Source organism: Hylobates moloch, unplaced genomic scaffold (assembly GCF_009828535.3).
Source record: "Hylobates moloch isolate HMO894 unplaced genomic scaffold, HMol_V3 SCAFFOLD_2, whole genome shotgun sequence".
NCBI classification, from domain to species: Eukaryota; Metazoa; Chordata; class Mammalia; order Primates; family Hylobatidae; genus Hylobates; species Hylobates moloch.
In genome coordinates this window covers 1,704,116-1,725,862 of record NW_026652277.1, presented here as the reverse complement: position 1 = coordinate 1,725,862, position 21,747 = coordinate 1,704,116, and the positions used below count along the sequence as shown (strand labels likewise).

Genomic DNA, 21,747 nt, shown 5'->3' with positions numbered 1-21,747 from the left:
GTGTGCATCAAACTTTGAACTGGGCATTGTTTCAATACTAACCAATACCTTACCAAGTATTTTGAAAACAGGGATTGATCTATAAAAAGTCACTGGCATTGATCATTTTCATTGCAATTGAGTTTGATAATACCATTCCAAATCCTTCACAGAAGTCACTGTAAGAATGTTGCATGTCAACCACACGATAACTCATTTTCACAAACCCTGCTTTTCCTGTTGCCTGGTTTTTCTCTCTCTGAAATATTCCATCAGAACTTTGTGTGCAGCACCTGGATCTTTTCAGCCTGGGCTGCAGCCATCTGGCTCCTGAAGGAAGCATCGCTGAAGACCCATGATGGCTTCAGGAGCTCCTAGAGGAGCCACTTTGGTTCATACTGAAGCCCAAAGCACTTTATTAAATGTCCCCACCCCATATCCTACTGTGTACCATACAACAATAAATAGTCCAACCCATCAAAGAACAGCTGGCCACTATTTACCAGAGTGTTAGAACCCACTCATTCAAGCATTTCTTGTACCTACAGTGAGAAAAGCAAGGACTCATCACCACAAGCAGAAACTCACAATTTCCTTCTGTTTAGTAGTTTTGCAACCCTATTAGCGTTATTTACTTTTTTAAAAAATTGTAAATCTTTGTTTTAATTTCTAAGTTGTAGTTCTACAGTGTAGCCTGTGGGCTTTAATATGACAAGTAATTAACAACTGCAGGCCTTTTGTGTTCATATAGATATAAAAACATCTTCCACGCTGAGCGACATGAGAGGGGGACATAGGAATCTGAAAGTGCTTGTTGATTCTAAAAGACCCTTCCCTGGTGAGAAATTCCCAGGTTCTTTGTTTTTCATTTTTATAACTGACACATAAAAATTGTCTATATTCAATCCATCATGTACAACATGTTTTGAAATTTGTCTGCCTTGTGAAATGACTAAATTGAGCCACTTAACATACGTCACCTCATATTATATGGTGAGAACACTTAAAATTACTCTTTTAGCAATTTTCAAACATATATTATATTGTTATTGTATTAGTGTTCTCTAGAGGGACAGAACTAATAGGATAGATGTATATATGGAAGAGAGCTTATTAAGAAGAGTTGACTTACGGGATCACGAGGTGAAGTCCCACAATAGTCTGTCTGCAAGTTGAGGAGCAAGGAGGCCAGTGATGGATCAGTCCAAGTCCTGAAACCTTCCCTGCACTAGGGAAGCTGACAGTGCAGCCGAGAGTCTGTGGCCAAAGACCCGAGAGCCGCTGGTAAACCACTGATGTAAATTCAAGGGTCCAAAAGCCGAAGAACTTGGAGTCTGATATTCTACGGCAGGAAGCATCCAGCACGGGAGAAAGATGCAGGCTGGAGACTCGCAAGTCGGCTCATTCCACCTTCTCCTGCCTGCTTTATTCTAGCCATGCTGGCAGCTGATTAGAAGGTGCCCACCCAAATTAAAGGTGGGTCTGCCTCTCCCAGTCCACTGAATCAAATGTTAATCTCATTTGGCAGCTCCCTCACAGACACACCCAGGATCAATACTTTGCATCGTTCAATCTAATCAAGTTGACACTTAATATTAACCATCACAGTTATCCACTAAGTCACCATGTTGTCCGATAGATCTTGAACTTGGAAGACATCGTGTTCCATGCAGTAAGCCAGGCACAGAAAGACGAATGCTGCGCAGTCTCACTTGTACGTGGAGGCTGAAGATGTTGAACCTGCAGAAGTAGAGAAAGGAACGATTATCACCAGGGGCTGGGGCTGTGTGGTGGGGACATGTTGCTCAAGGGATACAAAATGTCAGTTAGATGGGAAGAGTACGTTACCAAATCTTTCTATACCTTCATTTTCTGGTCTCTAAAATTCATGGCACAGAATCCTGCCACGTGGCCAGCACATCTCAGGTGCTGGATGGACGTGGGCACCTCCATTGGCCAGTTCCTCTCTTCAGGTCCCTGGCCTTTGTCCCACAGCCTCCGGCGACAGCTGATTCCACAACAGAGGGGCAGGTGGGAGGGGGGCGGCAGGTGGGAAGCTGAGCTTCTCGCACCGCCGCCTGCCCTGTGGGGCCTCGGGGTGGGTGCCCAGCTCTAGGGCTCTGGTGGCATGGCCTCCTCCCTCCACCCTGAGCCTGGCAGGCAGGTCCAGGTAACCTCCAGATCCTGTCTGCCTTGTCAGCCTCTTCCATCACCTGCGTAACTGAGGCTCTGCTGAGTCCTCCCAGACTGAGGGATGCAGAGTTGTTCTCCTCCCTTGTCCTCCCCCCACATCCATCCACAGCCCTCTGTCCAGTATTGAGCCATTTAAGCAGCATTTACAGAAGGTGCCAGATCCCTGGCCTCACCCAGGCTCGGGTCTCCACTGCCACTGCCTCCCAGGAGCCTCCGACCTCCTGACTCTCCTCCAGCCCTTGCTCCTGACTCCCCTTCTCCCCACCACGTCTTTGACATCCAGTTTCACACTGTCCATTTCTGTCTTTTAGTTCTTTCATTTATTTTTGTCTTATTTATCAAAAGAGTTCCTAGAGGGTACAAATTGCATCTTACATTATTTTTCAAAACTACAACCCACACCTGAGTATATCAGTGCTGACCAATATTTAAATATCCAGCAGCTTCTATTCTAATTGCTTTGTATCTTAGTAATAGCAACTATAGTGCCACACAGAGAAATGGCAGGGAAAGCATATGAGATCTTCCAGCTGTAAGAGACACTACAGATAATATTAGTTAATTTTTTTAAGATGTGTATATAGAAAAATAGAAGTCAAGAAATGCTACTGGATTTATCTGACACAAAACCTTAGGGGAAGCTGTCCTGCTTTCCAGCCCAGTAAGAATTTCAGTAAAAGAGGAATTCACCTAAGAATTTTATGACAAAGGTAGCCATTCAAAAGGAATTATGTTCAGTTATTTGTTTTTATTTTAAAAATATGTTATCTATTGTTTAAATTATAGAAAAAAACAGGCTTATAGGGTATTAAAATCAGATTAAAATTATATATTATTTCAAAATACCTGAATATCATACAAGCTTGGATAAATTATTCAGAAATAACTAGACAAATGTTGAGATAAGTGATGGTGTGACCTCTCTTATTATTTTTAATTATTATCTTTTCAAGACAGAGATCCTGCAGTAGAGAATATACCTGGTTAGTATGCTCCCATTCTCTTTGAAATGGTAATTACCGGGGGAAAGTTTTATAAAGAGAAATCAGAGAAACACAAAAACAGAATCATCTTCCTTCCTCATGGCCCTGGCTGTGTGTGGCTTCAAGAGCACCCTCTGAGCCAAGGGAACGTCTCCAGCTGCACTGTGACCGCCCAACTGGGCTGAATAGATCCAGTGCGCATTTGTAAGGTGATTCTGCAATTACAAGGTCCCCAGACCAAAGGGAGATACTGGCATTTTTGAAGTTACAGTGGTCTCAGAAATACCGTTGAGCATTTGTGCATTTGACATGCAGGTCAGTAAGACTCACTGTGTGCCAGGCACTGCCCTAGGCTCAGGAGAACAGTCCTAGAGGAACAGACGGGGAGAAGCGAGCAGGTTCCCCGGGACAGGGGCTGATCACCATGCCAGGCAGCCGGGCAGGGGCCTGTTACACCCAGGTGTGCGCAGGTGGCCTCTTCTTCATGAAGGAGACCAAAGCAGCTTCAAGTGTGTGTCCTCCACTGGCCAGAATCCTGTGCAGGGAGAACAGCCCCTCTGGAGAAGCAAGGATTCACCCCAGGGATGCGTTTCTGCTTCAGATCCCAGAGGAAACAAAGGTGGGCTCTGGCCCCTCGGGATACCTCCTCCAGCCCATCACTGGTACAGCCACAAGAGTCAGTGTACACAGAAACCCACTGAATTGTTAAAAAAAAAAAAAAAAGAAGAAGAAGAAAAAAAAATAGAAAAGAAAAGGAGGCAGTTCCAGTCACATGGCTTCAAGTCAACAAACAAATACACGGACAGCCCCATCCCGGGCAGCGGGAAGCCCAGCAGGCACCAGCCTCTTCCCTGGGCTCAGTGACCATCCAGACCCTGACAGACGTGTACATGTACTTATCAGGGGACTTTCTTCCCTAGGCTAGAAATGAGGTGGGTCCCTCATGCTGCATTTTAGGGCAAATGTTGAAAATATTAACTCGACAACAAGGAAAATGAGAGACGAGAAAACCCACCATGAATCAAGTCATTTAATTTCTATTCAGGACACCAAAGACCATGTAGCAGTGTGATGTGTATAAGACATGTTTAAATGTGGATAGAGGAAAGCAGGATTCAGGCATTTGTGACGTCCACATATTATCACTCTGATAGCTATGGGTCTCACTTCTTTATCAGCTGTTGCAATGAGATCTCAGTGGAAACAATTATTGTCCGTGCTCAAAATAGACTTAACAGTTTGCAGATGATAGAATGCCAGCACCCCAGGGTGTGATATAAACAATAAAAGGAATTTTCAGAAAATGCAAGGTAAACAGAAAAGTAAAAAAATATATTTCGGCCGGGCGTGGTGGCTCACGCCTGTAACCCCAGCGCTTCGGGAGGCCGAAGCGGGCAGATCACCTGAGGTTGGGAGTTCGAGACTAGCCTGACCAACGTGGAGAAGCCCCGTCTCTACTAAAAATACAAACTTAGCCTGGCATGCTGGCACATGCCTGTCATCCCAGCTATTTGGGAGGCTGAGACAGGAGAACCACTTGAACCCGGGAGGCGGAGGTTGCGGTGAGCTGAGATCACGCCATTGCATTCTAGCCCGGGCAACAAGAGTGGAACTCTCTCTCAATAAATAAATAAATAAATAAATAAATAAATAAATAAATAAATAAATATTTCATCCATACAGTTTGTAGGTCTGCTTTACAGAAACACTACAAAGAAAAGACCTACGAAAAAGAGCTAATGGAGAATATGAACTTAAACATTTTAAGGTATGGATACTGAGCAAATTGGACATACTAAAACCCATCGCACGGTGTCTCAGTTACACAATACGCATAAAGAAAGTAAGACACGTATCGCACCTCATACAATTGAGTGCAGCAAACAACTGGTTCTAGATTGTTCTGGTGACCGTCTCCACACAGCTACCAGGGATGTGTTAAAAGCATCAGTCTTCCTTCCTTTCTCCTTGTACCATGTCTTATTAAGAATCAGAACAAAAGGCCAAGGTCCCAATCCCCTTTCAACAATTCTGAGTTCCTCAAGACCAAATAGTAAGAGTTGAAAGCCAAAACTTCCAGTACAACAGAATGTGTTCTGGTCTCAAATGAGAGCTGCCTCTCATCTTTGTTCTTTCCACCTTTTCTCTGCTGTTCTGTCCACATAAACGATCACACGGCAATGCCCAGACCCCATGGGAGACTGTGTGTTAATGGTAATATGCAGAAAATTATGTGATTTTTTTTTTAGATGGAGTTTCCAGGCTTTTTTGTTTTTTTAGATTGAGTTTCTTGTTGCCCAGGCTGGAGTGCAATGGCACGATCTCAGCTCACCACCACCTGTGCCTCCCATGTTCAAGCAATTCTCCTGCCTCAGCCTCCCAGGTAGCTGGGATTACGGGCACGCACCATCATGCCAGGCTAATATTTTGTGTTTTTAGTAGAGATAGGGTTTCTCCATGTTGGGCAGGCTGATCTCAAACTCCTGACCTCATGTGATCCCCCCACCTCGGCCTCGGCCTCGGCCTCCCAAAGTGCTGGGATTAGAGGTATGAGCCACTTTTTTTTTTTTTTTTTTTTTTGAGAGGGAGTCTCACTCTGTCGCCTAGGCTGGAATGCAGTAGTATGATGGCTCACTGCAACCTCCACCTCCCAGGTTCAAGTGATTCTCCTGCCTCAGCCTCCCAAGTAGCTGGGATTATAGGCACCCACCACCATGCCTGGATAATTTTTGTATTTTAGTAGAGACGGGGTTTCACCGTGTTGGTCAGGCTGGTCTTGAAATCCTGACCTCAAATGATCTGCCCACCTCAGCCTTCCAAAGTGCTGGGATTACCGGTGTGAGCCACCTGGCCTGGCCTTTTAAATGTATTTCTGGACATGATTTCCAGTTAGAAAACTTTGATTTCGAATTACCTTCCTGAAAATCTGGGTAAGTTCAAGTTCTGAAACACACTTGGCCCCCTCTAGGTTTGGAAAGACCTGCCATTCCACTGGTCAGCCAAGCCCTGCAGAGGGGACCCCACCTCACTCCTGCAGAGGTCAGCTCTCACCACACTGGCACCTGGTCCCTCCAGCACCATAGTGTCCCTGCCCCAGGGTCTTTGCACTGCCCCGTCCCTCTGCTTGACAATGTCTCTCGCTAGATCTCTGCATTAGATCGCTTCCTTGCCATTCTCCAGACAACACTGAAATCCGGCTTTTCTAGTAAGGCCTCCCAGGACCATATTGCTGCAAACAGCAGGTCCTGCATGCCTGGCCTGGCTTACCCACTTGCTTGTTTTCTCTTTCTCAAGAGTACTCGTGGCTCCTTCTTCACACAATGGCTATTTTGCTAATATTTTACTTATTTTGTCTTAGAGTAAATAGAAACTCCGTGAGAAAAGGAGTTCTATGATGTCTGACCAATAGAAAAATTTAATAAATACCTGAATAAATTTCTATGTGGAATATCTGTGTGTGTGTGTGTGTGTGTGTGTGTGTTCTCCTTGAATTTCTGGCAAATATTACATATGAGTACCAATTTCAGGTATTCTCAACTGAACTTTAGAGAAAAATATGTTATTTTATGATCTGGATGAGCTAGCTAATGATGTTTCTTGCTAACCTTTACCTTTAGAGGTGAAAATTTGATTATCACATAGGATATTTACTTGCCATAAAACGGAAAGCTGTAAAATTCCTACAGCTTTCATCTTTTTATTTTCTTTGAAGTGTTGTGTATTTTAAGCTGTAAAAGGCCTTTCATTTCTAGTAGGATTAAGAACTTTCTTTAGTTTCAGCTTTTTTGAAATATACCTGACAAATAAAAATCACATATGTTCAAGATACACTACGTGATGCATTGCTATACTTTGTGAAACAGTCACCACAATCAAGTTAATTACCATTACTCACATAGTCACTGCGTGTGTGTCTGTGTGTGTGTGTGTGTGTGTGTGTGGTGAGAACAATTTCAACAGGTTATTTCTCTGTTGAATCTTTCAAATCCAATCCTTTGGAATTTTATTGACACTTGAACAGAAAAATGTTTGCAAAGTTCTTATTAAATATTTTAACTCCCCTCCTTTTTTAGCACAATTTGACAAATGTTTGCTGAACACTGTGCTTAGGGGTGGAGATATGGCAGGAGCGAATTTTATCTGTCTTCAAGGAACTGGCAGTCAAATGAGTGAGAAAATAAAAATATATAATCACAACTTCTTATAAAAGTCAACAAAGGAAAATAAACTTCTTATAAAAATCACAAAGGCCATTAAGGTAAAGAATTCTGGGTGTGTGTGGCAGGGGCCAGGAGCAGGGGGACGTGCCAGGATGAGCAGAAACCTACCTGCACGTGGCCCCTACCCAGCCTGGAGGTCAGAGGCCGCCCCTCCAAGGTGAGCCATGGCAAGGGTGTCTCTCCAAATCCCACACCTGCATTCCTGCTAAGTTCTTTATTGCCTAAGCTTTGGTTGTGAGGACCCTCAGGTATTTAGATGCCTTCATAGTGAAACCTGTTTTCTGGACCAAACTCCTGTGGAATTTAAGGAGGTCGCTGAAGCTGCAGGACAGGTGGGGTGCTGGGTGTGGATTATCTGGTTGCTGGTCTATCAGTTTGATACCCACGTGTTTCTCCACCATGGTGTTGTCCACTGGGCTGGTGGCATTAGGTTTGGGATCTTCCTGCCCATATCTGCAAACTGGCTGCCACCAGTCCAGTGTCACCATTTCACAAGCACTGAGGTCTACTGATGGCATTTCCAGGGCCTCCGTCCCTCTGAAAATGGTGAGTAGTTTTCTTATTCCAGGTGTCCCAATCCAGCCTCTTATGAAAAGCCAAAGCTTCACTTTTCACCCATGGTGAAGCCGGTGGTTAAACCGCTGGCTCGTGTGAGAGGCACACATGTTGTTGAGCAAACACAGTGCCAGCCAAGGGCCCGCAACCTGTGTGCACCCTCTTCTAAGGCTGTGACACACTACGAATACTTCAAGCATGTGTAAATAACTATGGCTACGCTTTGGATATGATCTCCTCTATTCACACCAGAGGCAGGCTTCTGTATCCCTTGCCTGGTGATTAGCTGGCTGAAAAGGCGCAGATCACACCGTACTTGCGTGTGCATATGTATGTGTGTATATGTGCAGCTGTTCATGAGTGCACATGTGTGTGAGTTGTGTATTTCGCTTGTGTGCATGCATGTGCACATGTGCATGTATGTGTGTTTATTTACTCACCGTATCTACTAACTTATGAGCTACTTGAAGCCTGGAGGTGACTTTTACCCCTTGTATCTCTACACCAACACATGTTCATCAGGGACTGTATCTGCCATTGTTCAAGTAGTTCATGTTTGAAGCCATGGAAATCTCAACTCTGAGAATGGAAAGGAGGAAACTATAGCTACAAGAAGATTTATGAAGGAAACATCGAGTTGAGAAAATGTCATGTGGACCTTTGATGAGTAATTCAGGGATAAGAAATACTCAACAGGTAAAAAAATCCCACATTAACTAGTAAAAAATAGCCAAGGTAAGAAAAAATCAGTGAGAACACTGAGTAATGAAGGATCATTACAGAATTCAGTTCTCTGTGACCTTCTCAGACATTAAAAATGATAGGGAAACGAGGAGTATCATGTATTTCTAAGACCATGAGATGATTGTGAGAGAATGCTAACAGTTAGGTCTAAAGTAATACAGTTCCGTTTCTTGCAGCATGTCTTTTCTCTTGTAAACACTTACAGGTGGTGATTATCCTGCACCCTGGCTGTGCAGGCTGTAATTACCATGCTAACAGAGCACGTTATAGTAACGCACAGCATGTCAGTCATGAAAGGAAGCCATCGCTCCTCTCAAGTGCTCAAAATGCCCTCTTGGAAAGCAAGAGAGTTTCCAGAAAATTGTTAACACCTATGCATATCAATTTTAACACATTTTCAGTTTTTTTAGATTTCAAATTCTCATCACCGATTGCAAAATCAATTTTTGCATATTAATCACAACTTTCAGTTAATTCATTGTACTCTCGTGATGTGTTTAAAGAAAAAATGTAACTATTTTTATGGTACAAACAAAATTGTAACATAACTCCACTTAAAGTCCCTGGCCCCCAATTAGTGCCCTAATTATAATGCTTTTTATCCAAATATGAAAAAATTATCCTTTATAGCAAGCTACAGACATCACTTTCTATTCTCTATTGAATTAATAGTACATTTGTTTCCTAAGAAATGTCTTCTTGTTTTCTTATGAGATTTCCAGTGGAAATCCAATCATCACAATTTAATTTAAGATGGCACAATTTACTTATTTCAAAGCTTTTCGTTAAATGTTAATTGTCCAGGGATTATACAATGAAATGTGCCAGTTAGTAGACACACTTAGATATATGTCATATATAGCTCAGGACTATTTTCACTAAAAGAATATTTTGGGTATATACCCAACGGACTATAAATCATGCTGCTATAAAGACACATGCACACGTATGTTTATTGCGGCACTATTCACAATAGCAAAGACTTGGAACCAACCCAAATGTCCAACAACGATAGACTAGATTAAGAAAATGTGGCACATATACACCATAGAATACTATGCAGCCATAAAAAATGATGAGTTCATGTCCTTTGTAGGGACATGGATGAAACTGGAAAACATCATTCTCAGTAAACTATCGCAAGGACAAAAAACCAAACACCGCATGTTCTCACTCATAGGTGGGAATTGAACAAGGAGAACACATGGACACAGGAAGGGGAACATCACACTCCGGGGACTGTTGTGAGGTGGGGGGAGGGGGGAGGGACAGCATTAAGAGATATACCTAATGCTAAACGACGAGTTAATGGGTGCAGCAAACCAACATGGCACATGGATACATATGTAACAAACCTGCACATTGTACACATGTACCCTAAAACTTGAAGTATAATAATAAAAATAACTATGGCTACTGGATGTAAAGTGGTGTCTCCTGGTGGTTTTAATTCACAGTTTTCTGATAAACAATGCTTAGGACTGTCAAAGATTATTGTTCATGTGACTGTCACATGTCACAGATACATTTTCTAAATGTAAACTCTGATGGAGTATGAGAAGTATACTTTTTAAGGGATCAGCAACAGTGAAAGGAATGTGGAGAAAGTGAATTAAGCAGAGGGAGAAGTTGAATTGAGGTGCAGGCTTGACGAGGTCTCAGTGGACCTAGCAGGGACCTCCAAAGAAAACGTGGACAATAAGCTGTGTCCCCTTCAGCCTTGGATGTCCATGGCCTCAGGCAGGGCAGCTCCTCGCAGCTTGGCAGACCCGACGCCCAGGGGCTGCCCGTTAACCACTCTCCTAGAAAGTAGTGGCACGTCCTTCTTCAGGGAGTCCACGCCAGTGTCTCCACATGGGCCATGCCCCTGTCTCCATCACTCATGGCCCTGCCAAGACCCTGTCTTGTAAATTTACATCTGCTGCCCAATGTCATTGGGTTGTTTGAATTTTCATCTCTCCCATGGGAATTCTTCATATATTCTGGATACAAACCCTGTATCAAATGTGTTTTACAAATATGTTCTCTGAATCTGTAATTTGGCTTTTCATATTCTTATTACTATTATTGAAAAAGGGATATTTTAAATATTTATTTCCTTTTTGTTTATTGCTTTTTTGTGTAATATGTAAGAAATAGTTGACCATGAAGTCTCAAAAGTATTCAATTTTTTATATACACTTTACATTTTTAGCTTTTGCATTTAGGTCTGTTATCTGGTGGTGGGCAGAATAATGACCCCCAAAGATATCCACATCTTCATCTCCAGAACTCATGAAGATATTACGTTATCTTACGTGGCAAAAGGGACTTTGCAGGTGTCATTAAGTTAGGGCCTTGAGGTGGGAGGTGTTCCTGGATTTTCTAGGTGGCTCCTCTGAAATCATGAGAGTCCTTGGGAGGGAAAGAGGAAGGCATGGGGTCAGTCAGAGAGATGTGAGGAAGGAAGGATGTGGAGGTGGGAATAACGTGACTGTTGGCTTTAGAAGAACCCGTCTGTTCCCAGCAATTTGTTGATCATTAGATTACCTTGTAACCCTTTTAATGTTGTAGAATCTGTTGTGATGCTCTCCATCTGTTTGAGGAGCAGCAAGGAAGTCAAGGCTTCTAGAGAAGATCATTGAAGAGAGAAGTCCCCAAGAAGCATCACTGGAGATAATGAAGACTGGCCTGTGTCAGGCCTAGGGCCCTGAGGGACTATGGCTTTCACTTCAGGTGGATTTGAGCAGAAAGTGGCATGTTCCTACATTAAGTGGATCATGCTGATGGCTGTAGAGAGAAGAAAGCTGGGGGATGCAGAGTGATAAAAGGAGGAAGTAAATCTGAAACCAGCAGCTGCCATCAACCCAGGAAGGGATGCTTTGCCTCCGCCTAGTCTGGACACAGGGTGAATAAGTGGCCATTGGATACTGCAGGTTTGGAGGGCAAATTCAACAGCATATGCTAGTAACTGAGCATGGGAACTAAGAAAGAAAGAAAAATCAAGAGTATGTGTGAGTTTTTGCTCAAAAAGTTGGAAGAACCAAATTGCCGTTTACAGGCATGAAGAATTTGCAAGATCAAGCTTAGGTCTGTGGGTGGAGGAAAGATGAAGATGGATTTAGTGGTGGATGCCTTCAGTTCAGGAGGCCACTGATGAACCGAGTCGTACAGGTGCCAAGAGAATGGATGGAATCATCACAGAGGTGAGTGAAGAGAAATCCATGGGGGCTAGAGGACCGAGTGCTTATCAGAAGATGGAGAGGACGAGGACTCAGACTGGGAGAAAATGAGCACCAGTGGCTTGGAAGGGAAACCAAGAGAAGGAGGCTCCTGGAGTTCAGTGAAGAATGCCGTGGGGGTAGGGCAGGCAGTTCTGTCAAAGCTGCTGACCACTAAGCAAGGGGGGCTCCCAGGCAGGAACACTGGGTTAACAAACATGGCAGACAATGGTGTTACTACTTGGGGGAAATATGTAAACCATGTTATCTTCAAATTAACTGTAATTTTGAAGTCTTGTAATAGTCATGGAGCATCCCTGTGGTTTTCTGAGTCATCAACCAAAGAAGAATCCTGTCTTCTCCACGGTAGAGTCCCCATTCCTTCCTCACTGCCAAGGCCTGGAAGCCCTAAGCCTGGATCATGTCCCGGAACGACACATAACAGCTCTGGAATCTCCAGTGTTCCAGAATGACCTGGGAAAGATGAAGACCAAGCCAATCTCGAGGCACTAGAACTTTCATACCTTCATAAAACCAACATGCTTCACAGGGAATAGCAAAAGAACATTTAACAGAGATGTGGAAGAAACTGTTTTGCACTAGAAATTGGGATCTGAGAAATTTCTTCTCAGCATACTGAAAAGAGAATGCCTGCTCTCCATCACAGGTCCAAAGCTGTATTTTCTCTTTTGTGTTCACAGGATAAAGTCTTCTGGGCATCAACACTCAAGATTTCTGGAACCAAGACCTACATATTGAAGATTCCAGGTTGTGTAACTATCATTATTCAATGATGCTTTCACAGCAGGACGAGGAGGTTGGCTTGATTTAAAATATCATATCTGCAGATGCATGGACATTCTAATCATTATCACTAGATTAAAGATGAGAATCTCTAAAACTCTTCCACTTGCAGAAAAGTTGATCCCACCCTATTTTAATGTTAAGTCTCTACCAATGTAATGTTTATGACCATCGATTGTTAAAGATCTTGTCTAGCTGACTTCCCTGGTCCAGCTTGTCTGCCTTTCCTCTCTGAGTACCTTGGTTGCTATTCAAATCTTAACTCAAATGCCACCTCTTCCACTTCTTGCTCCAGTCACCTGAGCAAGCTGTGGTTCTGACTTTAATCTCCACTCCCAGGGCAATAGCATCACCAACATGGTAATAATCATATTTTGTTAGGTGATAAAACTGTTTGTATTCATGCATACAAATGCATATCTTAACTTCTGTGGTGCACAATAAACTGCTTCAGAGCAAAAATAAGTCTGACTTATTGATAGCTACTTCACAACTCCGGGCAAAGTGCCTTGCATATAGGTGTTCCATAAAGTTATGCAAATACCCTAGCCAGAAATATTATAGATATTACTAATTGCCAGCATCTCAACTGAAGGTGAAGCTCAAGGTTGCTTATAAGAGGGAGAGATTGAAAATGAGAGAGAGAGATAGAGAGAGAGAGACTCAATGGTTAATATTTAGCTGATGATGTGACAAAGTAACAATTTCAGCTGGAATAGAGAAATTGACACAAAGCATTAAACAAAAGCGAAGATGAAATGATATGGAAGATGATGCTGATGAGAATAAAGTAAGAGATTCATTGCTGAAAGAGGCACCATGTGGAGTTTCAACTCAATTGATGGTTGGTGAGATCTAGATCGTAAGCATGAACAAATACCCTGCATGCAATAAAGAACTGGACTTAGCAAGCCAGTATGCTAACAAGCAGAGAAAAATTATGTGCAGTGCTTGAGGGGATAATAGGATTCAAAAAGAGAAACTTATAAAGAGAAAGTGAATGAGGCGGTGAAGAGCTATATAAAAAATTTTATCTGGAATAGTTTAAGGGATAACTTTTGTATTTATGCAAGACAAAAAAATACTGCACTGTTAAGATGAAAACTTATAAATGATGGCAAGGATTTGGTTTAAACTTTCAAAAGCACATTCATCTATCAAAATGTCTCTTTGGATTTGCATTTTGGGGTCGGCATACTCTGGCAGGGATGAGAGAAGAAACCGCTAAGTAAGAGGTGTGTGTCCTATTTAAGTCATCTCTTTAAGCCATCTCTTCCTGGAAAGAGGACAGAGACACACAGGGTTGGGGTTCTAGGGCAATAATAGCCAATGGTGCCAAGATAGTTGTGCTAAAAGAAGACCAGAGATTACCAATTTCCCTTGGAGTTTGGACATTCCCTGCTGTTTTTGGACTTTTAGGTGCCAGAAATTTCCACACCGCCCTGGACACCTAAGAGCATGTAGAGCTGCCCTCCTTCTCCCCACATCCCTCCCCTGCTGCACTGCCTGGACAGTTGCCAACGGGAAACTGACACCCTCATCCTATATCATATTCTGGACACGCACAGTTTCACCCCCTTGGATCTAAAGCCAAAGTTATTCTTTGCCACGTTGTTCCTTTTGTTTTTCAAGCTCTGGTTCACCTTAAGTACACACCTGTCTGTCATTTGGACCCCCCATGGGACATAGAAAATGATTGCATTTTTTTCTCTTTAGTGTGTTAAAAATCAACCTCGAGATCACCTTTTTCCTACACCTGCTCCCTAGTGAAGCCAGTTCTGCACACAGGTGTCAGCTTTTTCTGGGTTCGGGACAGGTGCAGCCCATTCCTGCTCAGGGCTGTTAGAAGACTCAGCTGGTTAGATGTATCTATGGTGATAGCAGAGGATGGTCCTCTGCCATTAAGGACCATAAAGTTCAGAACCAGCTTGCTCCTGCTTAACAGGCATTTACTTTCGCGTTCATTGTGAGTTTTACACGTGGCAAATCTGTTTATAAGGGGTCTGATATGGTTTGGCTGTGTCCCCACCCAAATCTCATCTCGAATTGTAGCTCCCATAATCCCCACGTCACGGAAGGGACATGGTGGGAGGTAACTGAATCATGGAGGCGGTTACCCTTATACTGTTCTCGTGACGGTGAGTTCTCACGAGATCAGATGGTTTCATAAGGGGCTTTTCCTCCCTTTGCTCTCATTCTTCTTTCTCCTTCTGCCACGTGAAGAAGGACATGTTTGCTTCCCCTTATACCAAGATTGTAAGTTTCCTGAGGCCTCCCCAGCTGTGCAAAACTGAGTCAATTAAACATCTTTCTTTTAGAAATTACCCAGCCTCAGGTATGTCCTTATAGCAGTGTGAGAACAAATGAATACAGGATCCATATGAATGGTTGCATTTTATTTATCCAGAAAAGTGTATACAAATTCTTCTGTGTGTGAGACTGATTAGGTGATGCGGTAGGATGGGAAGACAGATACCTGTCACTATGTCTTACACAGAGAAGCCTTCCATATGACATCTGGAGGATGATCAGCAGCCCCAAAGTGTACTTGCTCCTTTTTTTCCTCGATTACATTCAATGGTGATTTTTCTGTTTTGTTGTTTTTACTGAGAGCTAGGATTTTTAGTTATTAATTTGACCTTTTTTTCTCTATTTTATCAATTCTTGCTCACATCTTCATTATATCCTTTCTTGTACCATTTCATGAATGACACTCTACTCCAATTGAGTCCAGTCCATTCAATAAATTGGTCCTACCATGTGTTAGTTTCTTGCCACTGTGGCAACAAGGTATGAAATGGGAGGCTTCAACAAGAAATCTGTTCTCATCACAGCCCTGGAGGTCAGAAGTCTGAAGTTGTGGTCTCAGCACAGGTGCACTCACTCCAAAGGCCCCCAGGTGGAAGTCTTCCTGTCTCTTCCAGCTTTTAGTGACTGCAGGCACTCCTTGGCTTGTGGCCACATGGCTCCGGTCTCTATGGACACACAGCTTCTCCTGTGTGTCTGCCCAAGCTCCCTCTGCTCTTGTCTTACAAGGATGCTTGTGAGGGTTTTCAGATAATCCAGGATGACGGCATCTCAAGATACTTCATTTTATTACATATGCAAAGACCCTTCTTTGTAAGTAAGCTAATATTTTAATGTTACATGAATTAGAAAGTGAAGATGGATAAATTCATCCCTTGGTATCCACAAGGGAATGGTTCCAGGATCCCCTATTGATATCAAAATTCACAGATGCTCAAGTGTCAGATATAAATGGTGCAGTATTTGCATATAACCTATGCATATCCTTGCATAAACTTTAAATAATCCATAGGTTACTTATAACACCTAATACAACGTAAATGATATGTAAATACTTGCTATGCTTTATTTTTATTTGTATTTCTATTGTTGTATTATTATTTTTATTGTTTTTAAAATATTTTAAACTAGCAACGGGTTGAATGTGTGGATGTGAAACTCAGGGATACTCAAGGATATAATTTGGAGGAGGTGATGGGGCATATCTTTTTTCAGTTTCCCACACAGACTATGTTTATGTAATTCCCTCTCTTGTTTACCAATATCTTTACTCATCTTCATTTTTGGAATCCTAGACCCATCATGTAGAGTTTATTTTTCTTGAAAAATATCCTCTGTTAGATGTTTTTATGTAAACGGTTACTTCCATCAGATGGAAACATCCTTATTTTCCCATATTATTGAGTAACAACCTCTCTGGGGTTAGAGCTCCAGTGCCTTTTATCATCTGTTGTTTGTTTTCAGTCTTAGAACATCATTGTTTGGTATTGAGAAGTGGTAATACATGGTCTCAGTGTAATTTATTTTTATATGTCCTATTTTGAGTTCCTTGTTAATCTAAAATTTGAGGAATGTATTTGTTCACACTTTCTGGAAAATGAATCATCTCTTCTATCTTATCAACTTCCCTCTTCTGATACTTTTAATGGAAATTGGAGTCTATCATTGCATCCTTCATAACTCTTCATTTCTATTTGATATTTTCTATTTGTCATCTCTAATCAATTCTGATGAATTTATAAAGCTCAATCACCTATTTAGTTCATTAATTTCTTCTTAAGATATGTCAAATAATTGGATTTAATTGCCATATCTATGCTTTTAAATTTGTAGATGCTCCACTTAATTTACAGAAGTATCAATTTTTCCATTCTTCATACATCACGGCTTCTATTATTTGGTCTGTTTTAATCAACTCAACCATATTTTTTAGAATTGATCTTAATATTACTACTCTCTTATTTTTAGTTCTTAAGTGTCTAATTCTACCTTTTGTTGTGTTTTTTGACTTTGATTTTTGTGATGTCCCCACAAAAATCTATTTTCCAGTTTTATAATAAAAATAGAAAACACAGTGTTTTCATGTGTTTTCTATTTTTATTATAAGCTCTTTTATGTTAATTTGTTTTTATTTAAAATCCCTTAAGTTTAGTTATTTTTCCAGCTTGTGTCATTTACACACAAAGCTTGCTGTTTAAATTCCAACCCCAAACCAATGTGATATAAAATTCTAAATTCTGAATTATCATTTTGGGTTTTTTCTTCCACTTACAGCCCAAACAAAAACAGGCAGCTATCACTGATGTTCATATGTTTTTCAAGAGGTGTTCATATGGATGATCTAACATTTTTCTACTGTTCCTTTCCATAGGGGAAAATCATTTTATGATTTTTGTTTAATGCCATACACTCATTTCCAACACCAATCTTCATGAAGATATTCAAACAAAAACTTACTAGGTTATCAAGACCATTAATACATTTCCCCCAAGTGCATTTGCTCATGCAAAAGATACACCTGAATAAATAAGGTCATAGAAATGTTCCAAATTATTTATAGACCAGGGCATTTGCTCATGCAAAAGATATACCTGAATAAATAAGGTCACAGAAATTTTCCAAATTATTTATAGACACCAAAGCATAGATTCAGATTTAAGAATTACAACCATTCAGGACATAGGCGTGGGCAAGGACTTCATGTCTAAAACACCAAAAGCAATGGCAACAGAAGCCAAAATTGACAAATGGGATCTAATTAAACTAAAGAGCTTCTGCACAGCAAAAGAAGCTACCATCAGAGTGAACAGGCAACCTACAGAATGGGAGAAAATTTTTGCAACCTACTCATCTGACAAAGGGCTAATATCCAGAATCTACAATGAACTCAAACAAATTTACAAGAAAAAAACAAACAACCCCATCAAAAAGTGGGCAGAGGACATGAACAGACACTTCTCAAAAGAAGACATTTATGCAGCCAAAAAACACATGAAGAAATGCTCATCATCACTGGCCATCAGAGAAATGCAAATCAAAACCACAGTGAGATACCATCTCACACCAGTTAGAATGGCCATCATTAAAAAATCAGGAAACAACAGGTGCTGGAGAGGATGTGGAGAAATAGGAACAGTTTTACACTGTTGGTGGGACTGTAAACTAGTTCAACCATTGTGGAAGTCAGTGTGGCGATTCCTCAGGGATCTAGAACTAGAAATACCATTTGACCCAGCCATTCCATTACTGGGTATATACCCAAAGGACTATAAATCATGCTGCTATAAAGACACATGCAGAGGTATGTTTACTGTGGCACTATTCACAATAGCAAAGACTTGGAACCAACCCAAATGTCCAACAACGATAGACTGGATTAAGAAAATGTGGCACATATACACCATGGAATACTATGCAGCCATAAAAAATGATGAGTTCATGTCCTTTGTAGGGACATGGATGAAACGAAAACATCATTCTCAGTAAACTATCGCAAGGACAAAAAACCAAACACCGCATGTTCTCACTCATAGGTGGGAATTGAACAATGAGAACTCATGGACACAGGAAGGGGAACATCACACTCCGGGGACTGTTGCGGGGTGGGGGGAGGGGGGAGGGACAGCATTAGGAGATATACCTAATGCTAAATGACGAGTTAATGGGTGCAGGAAATCAACATGGCACATGGATACATATGTAACAAACCTGCACATTGTGCACATGTACCCTAAAACCTAAAGTATAATAATAATAAAAAAAAAGAATTACAATGAACAGCAATCAAAATGGATAAGTATCCACACACACTCACACAAACTAAACCTAGCAATACAAATTGTGAAAGGATATCTAGAACAAAATGGACTTACTTACATGTAAGTGCAAGTGTAAATTGGGAAATACATTTAAAAAAACAATTTGATATTAGCTAGTAGTGTTGAAGATGTACATATCTATGACTCTGTGATTTAACTCATTAGTATTAGAGTACACCCTAAAGAGAGTCTTGAGCACGGTCCCAAAGAAACACATGTAAGAATGTTCAAATATCAGTGTTTGGAATAAAAATGAGGAAAATGACTATCAATAGAATAATAAATACATAAATGTTGATATATTCACACAATGGAATATTTTCTCACAATTAAAAATAAATGACATAATTATATGTAAAAACTAAACAAATATTAGAAATATTATTAAAGAAAAATAGTGAGTTTTTAAAAATCATTTCACACATGTCCTAAACAAGTAAAACTATAAAACTTTGCTTCATTGCACCCACACACATACCTACACACCTTTTAAAGGCAAGTAAATAGAAAATTGTGAAGTAAGCAACTCCAAATTCTGTTTTTTCATAAAAGCTGTGAAAACCTGGCAAAATTGTTAGATTCAACATTTTTAGAACTCAGGAAATGAACCAAAGGCTTGCAGCACCCTGGGGGACACTTTTTTAAGAAAAAAAGAGCTTATTCTCAGAAGCAACAGCAAACTCTAGAGAGATTTGACTTACCCCAGTACCATTTCTCCCTCCCCAGTGTAATGGTAGTCATAAAAGTAACAGCTCACATTCCCTGGACTTCGTATGTTGAAATCCTAACCACCAGTATTTCAGTGTGTAATCTTATTTGAGGAGGAGCATCTTTACAGAGATAACCAAATTAAAATGAGGTAACTGAGTGGATTCTAATCCAATATGACTAGCATACTAGGAACATTTGGACACAGAGGCATGTACAGAGGAATGGAGACATGAGGCCATGCAGGAAGAAGACAGCCAGCTGCAAGCCAAGGAGAGAGGACTGGAACAGGTCCTGCCCTCAGAGCCCTAAGAAGGAACTAATGCTTCTGACACAGAGGTTTTGAACTTATGGCCTCTGGAACTGTGTGACAATACAGTTCTGTTGTTTAAACCATCCAGTTTGTGGCACTTTGTTATAGTAGCCCTGGAAACCTACTAGAGAGGAATTAAAAGAATCAGATGAAAATTCTCCAATTGGGAAGTACTGTAGCTGAAGTGAAAAATACACTACAGGGTCTCAGTAGAAGATTCATGCAGGCAGAATAAACAATCCGTAAGCTTGAGGGTAGGTCAATTGAGATGACACAGTCTGAGGAATAAAAAGAAAAAAATTTTTTTTTTAAATGTAGAGTTTTATAGACCTGCAAGAGACCATCAAATGTACAAGCACACACAAAATGGGGCCTCAGAAAAAGACCAGAGAGAGAAAGAGGCACAAGTAATATTTCAAAAAATAATAACCACAGTTTCCCTAATGTGAAGAAAAATTTTAATCTACACATAAAAATGTTCAACAAACCCCAATCAGGATAAAATCAAGGAGATCCAAACTAAGATATGTTAAAACTGAATTGTTGGAAGTCAAAGACAATCTTGAAAACAGTAGGAGGAAAACAACTCGTAACACACAAGGGATGCTTGGCAAAATTAACAACAAGTTTCCCATTAGAAACAATTAAGTTCAGAAAGCAGTGGGATGATATATTTAGTGTTGAAGAAAACACTGTCAACCAAGAATATTATTTCCAGAAAAGCTATGTCTTCAAAAATGAAAGAAAAATTAAGATATTACCAGATAAACAAAAGCTCAGAATCTGTTGCTGTTAGTGCTAACTTACAAGGAATGCTAAAGGGAGTCCTTAAGGCTGAAACAGAAGGACAATCAACAATATCTCAAATCCACCTGAAATAATGAAGGACTCAGGGGGTGATAACCACATAAGTAAAAATAAAAACAGTATAAGTGAGTTGTTTTGTTTACAACTCCTTCTTTATCTTATTTTTTAAAAATGATTGCATAAGATAATAATTATAAATCTAGGTTGATGGTAAAACACTATATAAAGAAGCTATTGTGAAAATCACAGCAAAAAGTGGGGAGCAGAACTAGATAGAAGCAAAATTTTTAATATTTTTGAGACTAAATTGGCATTAATTTAAACTGGATTGGTATAACTTAAGATATTTATTGTACTCTGCAGGACACCCACTATGAAAATAACTCAAAAAATATAGTAAAGGAAATGTTAAAGGAATTGAAATTGTATGCTAGAAAATGTTTATTTAATGCAAAGAAAGCAATAATGGAGAGTGAGAGAAAAAAGGTATAAAACATATATAAAATAGTTAAATGGCAGAAATCCTTACTTAACAGAAATTTCATTAAATGTAATTGACTAACTTCTACAAGATAAAAGGCAGAGATTGTCAGGACATATTTTAAAAATTATCATACTATATGTTATATATAAGAGACTTATGTTAAATTCAAGGACACAAATGGATTGAAAGTAAAAGGATGTAATTTATGGAAATAGTAACCAAAAGAGAGCTGGGGTGGCTATACAAATATCAGTCAAAATAGACTTTAAATTAAGAACCGTTATAAAGGACAAAGAAGGACATTATATGCTTATAAAAGGGTTAATTCATCAAAAATATGTAACAATTATAAACATGTATTCACCTAAAAAAAATATCAAACTGATGAAGCAAAAATTAACTTAATAAGTTAAGCAAAAATTAAGCAAAGATTAACTCGCTTCATCAGTTTGGTACATTGTTTTTAGGTGAATAAGTATTTGTAATTGTTACATATTTTTAATGGATCAACTCTTTTATAAACATAATTTGAAAGAAGAAACAGACAATTTATGAAAATAGAGATTTTAATAGTCCACTTTCAGTAATTGATAGAGCCTCTAGAGTGAAGATCAGTAAGAAAACGAGACTTG

General features: G+C 40.3%; 1 long non-coding RNA gene across 1 annotated transcript in view; it reads right to left on the bottom strand.

The window, feature by feature from the left end:
- LOC131381463 (uncharacterized) overlaps nucleotides 1-21,747 on the bottom strand; it is a 136,295-nt gene that overhangs the window by 107,914 nt on the left and 6,634 nt on the right. The window contains exon 2 of the long non-coding RNA XR_009210212.1: nucleotides 1,112-1,719. This is a non-coding gene — a long non-coding RNA (uncharacterized LOC131381463). The remainder of the gene's footprint in view (nucleotides 1-1,111; nucleotides 1,720-21,747) is intronic.